Source organism: Octodon degus, unplaced genomic scaffold (assembly GCF_000260255.1).
Source record: "Octodon degus isolate 3935 unplaced genomic scaffold, OctDeg1.0 scaffold00059, whole genome shotgun sequence".
NCBI lineage: Eukaryota > Metazoa > Chordata > Mammalia > Rodentia > Octodontidae > Octodon > Octodon degus.
In genome coordinates, this window is record NW_004524635.1 from 2,001,766 (window position 1) to 2,008,818 (window position 7,053).

Here is a 7,053-nt window from a genome sequence, read left to right on the forward strand (position 1 = left end):
ATATATATATCTCCAAATTAAAACATCTTTCACAAAATGGTATACTTGCCAATATGCGAATCAAGAAAAAGTAGCTCAATTTATTAAAATAGTTTCTAGAGTCTGCCCTCACAAGAGTTATCATGAGGAATGCAGAGAGAAAACTACATAGCAATTTTTTTTTGTAAAGCAGAATGAGTAACATGTTAAAATAAATCTTCAATATCCAGAATATCAAGATTTTGGCTTTGAAATATTTCAGGCTCATGTTCGTGTTTCTTCAAAGTGCATTGCCACCAAAATCTTCATGACATAAAAATTTGTTTTTGTCCAATTTGCTTTTACCTTAAAGCACCAAGCACCTTATTAGAGACCTAGAATATACACATTATAAAACACAAGTGTGATGATAAGTTAGAAATGTGACCAGGTATTTTTTGAAATTTAATTTATCTATTTACTTTGATTATTTGAGTCAGGGTCTCATTACATAGTTCATGCTGATCTTGAACTCCCTATGAAATCCAGGCTGTTCTCAAATTTGCAAGAAACCTCCAGCGTCAGCTTCCCAATTGCTGGGATTTTAGGTGTCTACTACCAAGCCTAACTCAAAAGGTGACCAGGTATTTTTTAGTACACAAAGCCCTATTTTCCTGTGCAACTTTGTAAGTATTTTTCCATCAGTCAGCTGCTCCACACCACTAGGAACACAGCATGTTTAATTAGAAACCTGGTACCCCTCACTACTACCTCTATGAATCCTCTTCCCAATTCCACTTGAGTGATCTACCTCTTTCTCAATCCTATGCATTTCCACAGAGCTGCCTCCAGTGCTGCTTTGTGGGCTGCCCACTGACCCAACCAGGCTAAAAAAGGTACCAGGACCACATTTGTGTTCCAGGTTATATCAAGTGACTTGTAACTACTAAAGTATATAGCATGACACATTGAGATGCACAATACAAGAAAATAGTTTTATTATTACTGTCTTTAATGACAATTTTTCCCACCTACAAAATAAAAGGTGTACCATTTTGTTTTCTGCTGGGTCACGCAAATCAGGTAGGTGAACTGGATTCTGATGATGATAAAGCCAACAGAATCTGGAACTTCCTGAAAGACTGTAGTAATAGTACTGCCCAACCAAACTACTTTTCAATTCCTCACCTATAAATTATGAGCAAAAATTTCATTGCAATGTACAGTTAATTTTTTGTTTTTTAATTTATTTTTAGCAGAACCAGGGATTGAACTCAGGCCCTTGCACTTGCCAGGGAAGCACTTATTCCACTGAGCCTCCAATGTACAGTTAAATTTTAACAGAATTTGTTATATAAAAATAGTTACCCTTCATCCCTGTTTTCCTAGGCATATTCACTGTTCCTCTCCTAATGCTTATCTAAGCCCACTAAAGATTCAGCATACTTCTTGTGATAGTCATGTTTCTTTCATTTTTTAAATTTCTCTGTTGATTGGTTTAATGAACGGACATATAAATAATTATAAATTCTTTTGACAAACTGGGAAAATTGCACACAAACTAGATTTGTGGAGTCCCTTGGCTGCATGGATGTTTGTTTTTCAATATACTCATATCATGCATTTCATCAAATATGGGCAATAGGCTTGTGGAAGACACCAGTTTCTTCCTGAAAAACAGAATTTCAAGAAAGAATGGGAATAGTGTCTAAGGAGGGGAATTGTAACAAAAGATGATAGGAAGATTCCTTGAATCTATTAAAGTCAAACAACATGAAACACAAATCCTGGTTAGGAATATGCAAATGAAGAAAGCCTTAATTTTTGAAAGGTATTTATAAATATCTTGTAATAAACCATTTCTTAACCAAAATAGATTTATAGACAGCATGCAAAATAACTGCTGTTTATAAGACAGAATTTTTGAAGATTTCAATAGTGCAAAAAAATAATCTAATCACTCCAGCAATAAACATTTAGCAATCCAGCATCCTGGGACTCAATGATTATAGACTAGTGCAATTCAAACACCAACAAAAGGCCCTTTGATATTCTGTCTATACATTTTCATACCAGCTGTGCTTCAAAGAAGTTTTAATTTGTGGTCTTCTTGGATGATCAAAGAAATATGAAGAATATTACAAAAGTAGAAGTGGAGGAATTGTAAAGAAGTAATTTAAACTTGGGCATTATCCTCTTAGTAACTTTTTTCTCACTGCTGAGACAAAAATACCAGCCACCCAAAATCGAAGAAGGCGAGGTTTATTTTGGCTCACAGTGTGTAGAGATTTCAGTTCATCATTGGCTGGATCCAAAGCAGGGGGCATGACAGAAGGGCATCACAGAGGAGAAAAAAAAATTGATTCATGGTGTGGAAGGCAGGAAGAAACAAAACAGCAAAGGAAGCAAGTAACAAATGACAAGGAGAGACTCTAGGGCTGGCGAGATAGCTCAGAGGTCTAAAGCACCTGCTTAGGCAATCTTTGGCAAGCTCCCAGGGACTGCGTTCTGATCCCTGGCACCACATGCCATGCCAGCCCCGCCCCCAGGGTGGGCAGAGCTGGCCACAAAAAGAAAAAAAAAGCAACTGTATTTCAGTAACTTATATACCACCCAGACTTCTGACCCTTAAGTCAGGTAGTACTCAGGCCCAGAGAGGGGCACTCAATCCTAGCACTGCACCAAGAATCAATTCCAGTGGCATATCCTTGGTTCCAGCATCAAGCACCCTAGATCCAGTTGCCTCTGAGAAGCCCCACCTAGGTCATCTTGAGGCTGTGAGGTTCATATAGATATAGGCCATAAGAGACCAGGACTGTGTTTTGTTTTCTTTTTTTGGTGGTACCAGGGATTGAACTCACGACCTTGTGCTTGCAAGGCAGGTGCTTATGTCGCTGAGCTATATCCCTGGCCCCAGGACTGTTTTTAACATCACATTATATTTTAATTCTCCAAAGAATCTTAGAGAACAAAGTCCATACAACTAAAACTTCATAATTTAAGAAACCGTTAAATATTTAATGAAAATTACTTTGAACATGCTTAAAATATATATTAAGATAACACAGGCATTGACGCAATCGTTGTCATATACCACATGCCCATCACCACCGAACAACCCTATCACACTAAACATTTCTTATATGGCCACTTTGTATTTAACCCCTTTTCCCAACTTCTGCAAAGGACCTGTTTTTACTATAACTTTATTACATTAGATGTCATATAAAAGTAACCAGACAATATACACCATTTGGGGTCTGCTTCTTTCACTCAGCAAAACACATTTAAGATTCATTCATATTCTTCAATGAATTAATACAAGTAGGATTTTAAGACACATGACAACTATATAGTTAAGTTTCTTTAAATAATGATAATAGGTAGAATAAAGAGGAGGAACAGAGAAGGAGTAGAAGATGAGGAGGAGGAAGAGGACAAGAAGAATTTGCCTTATTTTCAATTAGTAGTAGTAGTGAATGGAATTCAGCACAATGTGATAGCCCAGGAAAGGCCCTGTTTCTCTGCAATATTATCATTCGACATTACAAGTTTTTACTTGTTTTTAAATTATTCTAAGTTTGCAGTTGCACCTCAAGTAATTTTAATTTTAATTTTCTCATTACTAATGATGTCAAACAACTTTTCATATTCTTATTTGCCATTAATGTATTATCTTTGGTGAAGTATCCTTTCAAATTATTTGTATGAATTTTTAAATTATTACTGAGATTTTTAGCCCTCCCTTTTCTCTGTCTCTCTCTCATAAAAATACAGGATAAGATGAATCAAAAATCAAAAGAAAACTGAATGAATGGAAAAGAAAAAAGAGAATAGAAGGATAAAAAACACAAAGGATTTGTAAACACAGATGGGAAGAGGTATTGAAGGCAGGGGAGGAGAATGGGGAAAAAAGAATCAAGAAACATCAGGTAGATGTACAATTTCTTATGGTGAATGTTATTATTATTTATATATACAATTGACCAATGAAATTATTTACAAATAAAATTAAAACAGAAAAGAGAGTACAAGAGGAAAAAAATCTGTAAGAGAACGAAAGAGGAATATGAGAAATTAACCAGTGACGAATGTTAGGAGACAGTGCCCTCTACAGGTTGGCTTTATTAATGAGGACCAACGCCTCCAACTCAGTTCAGCTGCTCCCATGCGGTTCTTGATTTTCTGAGACTTTTCTTAGGCACTAACTTGAGGGAAAGAACATCTAAAGTCTTGGATCAGTTGGACTAGTTGAGTTTCTAAGACTGGAACGAATAGAGCTTATTCACACCATCGTCCTTCAAACATACACCGAATATTCACTCCCTATATGCCCTCTGAGTGTTTTAAGTGCACATTTTATTCCATTACACAGGTATTCACACATCGTGTAAAGTATTCGGGGTTGTGAGAGGCATTGCTAGGCTGATAGAAATAGTGGATATGCAGGTAAACTTGCTTCACTGCACCAACCAACAACAAATGTGTGCTTAGTCGGAGGGACCAGACGTGTGAAGATAAAGGAGGAGCCAGGGAAGTCTTCTAAAAGGCGACAGCACGTGTGCTGCCTGGTGAGTGACTCCCTTCCTTACAGGCTGTAGTCCGGAGACACATAATCGAGTACTTGCTGTGGCATAATGGAGATCCTCGAAAACTAAGTAGAAATTCTAAGGATGGACAAGGAAGGATGCGGGAAGGAAGAAAAGAAGGACCAAGGCGGAAGCAGGTGAAGAGGAAGAAAGACAGAGGAGTGTCTCGAATACATCACAATTGGAAAATGATTATATCTGGTTTATTGGATTATAAAATACTTGAAGCTTCTGTTTTTCCCCTTTTATGCTGACAAGTATATATCATGTACTGAAAAATATTAAAAATTACTTCTATACTGTTTGTGGAAATGAAGAGAAAGCTGGAAAAGGTCTTATGAAGTAGTAGGCAAAATGGGAATTCTCATAATACGGGAGCATACAAGATTTCTGGAGGCTGCTAGCAAGAGGACATTTGGTGATGCAATGTTCTTTACAAAAGCATATGTGCTCCGCCACACACACATGCCAAGAACCTTGCTGCTGTGCCAGCCTTCAAATTCATTTTCCTGATGAGGGACAGTCTAGAAAAAACTTTAAGCTATTAAAATGCTTGCTAGTTTATAGAGTATAAAATTGTAGAGAATGAAGGAAATAGAAATGCTGAAATCTGATACAAATAGCTATTAAAATGCCTCTGTAAAGTACCAGAGTCAACTGAGGAAATTAAAAGGCAACAAGCATTTCCACTTTCTCACTTGGAGACCCTGACACTGGGCACGAGAGGTGGCGTCCTGCAAGCATTCGCTATATTCTGACAATCAGGAAGTTTGCCAAACCTCAGCTCTATATAGCTGTGGACCAGACTTCATGATTTATATTCAGATTTTCCACTGAATCATTTGTCCTTGTGCCCCATGGGTGTGCGTTCTTTTAAAGTGCTATACACAGTTTTGACAGGAATAGAATTATCCAATAAGCAAGACTTAAAATATTCTTAAAATAGTCAATGATTTGTGAATCTGAAAGATAAGTTTTTACAGTAAGACACTCAGTTTTATTGTATTGACTAATTCTCCTATTTTGATACATTTACCTGTGTGTATCTTTTAATATAAACAAATGATCTTTACCTTTCCTTGTATTTTTTAATGATTAACAAGGAGACAATGCTAGTAGCCCTTTTAGAAAAATGTAAAGGGATGTGGGATATATTTAAATTTAAATACGGTAAACTATGATGTGTTAGATAGATAGGACCACATAAGAGAAAAATACAATTATTCAGATAATACAATTAATATGCTGCCAAACAGTCATAAAGGTTCTGAAAATAATTATAAATAATGATCTTTTGAGGTACAAGTGGTTTGTTATTCAAAGTTACATGTTGTCAATGAAATAAAAATTTATAACATTGTCAAATCTGGTAATTATTACATATCTTTTCGAAAAAATAGAGCAAAAATATAAGAGGAAAAAAAATAGAAATTGTTATGATCTTAGTGCCATTACTAGCGGTCTAGTGTTTATTGGGTCCTTCACTTTTATTGGTATGTATTTACAATATATGATAATTATATACAGGCTGGCCAAATAGCTCAGCAGATTAAAGTGCCTGACAGCAGGCGCAGGGGCCTGGGGTTTGATCCTCGGGCCTGCTGTGAGGGCCCCGCCTTCGGAGCATACTGGGAGGGCAATCGAGACAGGGCGTGGTGGCGCATGCCTGTAATCCCAGCTCTTGGGAGGCTGTAAACATGTGGATCACTATGAGTCTGGTCTAGTAGCAAGACCCTGAACACCCTGTAGACCCTTCTCTAAAATACAAAATAATAATAATAGTAATAATTGTATTAGTTTTGGATATATATGCCTCATATTTTGTTTAATCTCTTTCAATAACTTTGTGAATATAAATTAATTGCTATGAATCCCATTAGTAAATTAAGAAACAGGCACAAAACAAATATAGATTGGTCAGGATGTCACAAATAAATCATAAAAGGAATATAAAGTCTAGAAAATTGACTCCCAGCATCCCTTTAATTGATCATCATATAGTATTTGACCCTGGCCTTGACTATTAACATTTTTGTGCACTCAATTTCAAGTCTGTCTAAGCATATACACAAATATTTCAATAAATGACGTGGTCATATTTATGTCAGTGAATATATATAAATTTATTTTCTATTTACTACTTGGTTAACTTGAAATCTCTGTTATTAAGGTTTTTAGAAATATAATTTTTAGAGTCTATATTCTATGATATGGCTAAGCTACAATTTATGTAATCATCTGCACATAGATAGGCATCTAGACAACTTCATATTTTATTTTTTATATTTAATTATTTATTTTTGTGATGGGCTTAGCCCACCCTGGTGGCAGGGCTGGCATGGCATTTGGTACCAGGAATTGAACTGTACATAGTCCCTGCGCTTGCTTAAGCTTCCTTAAGCAGGGGCTAAACTATCTCACTGGCCCCAACTTCATATTTTAATCAGTGCTTGTCTTTCTTTCTTTCTTTCTTTCTTTCTTTCTTTCTTTCTTTCTTTCTTTCTTT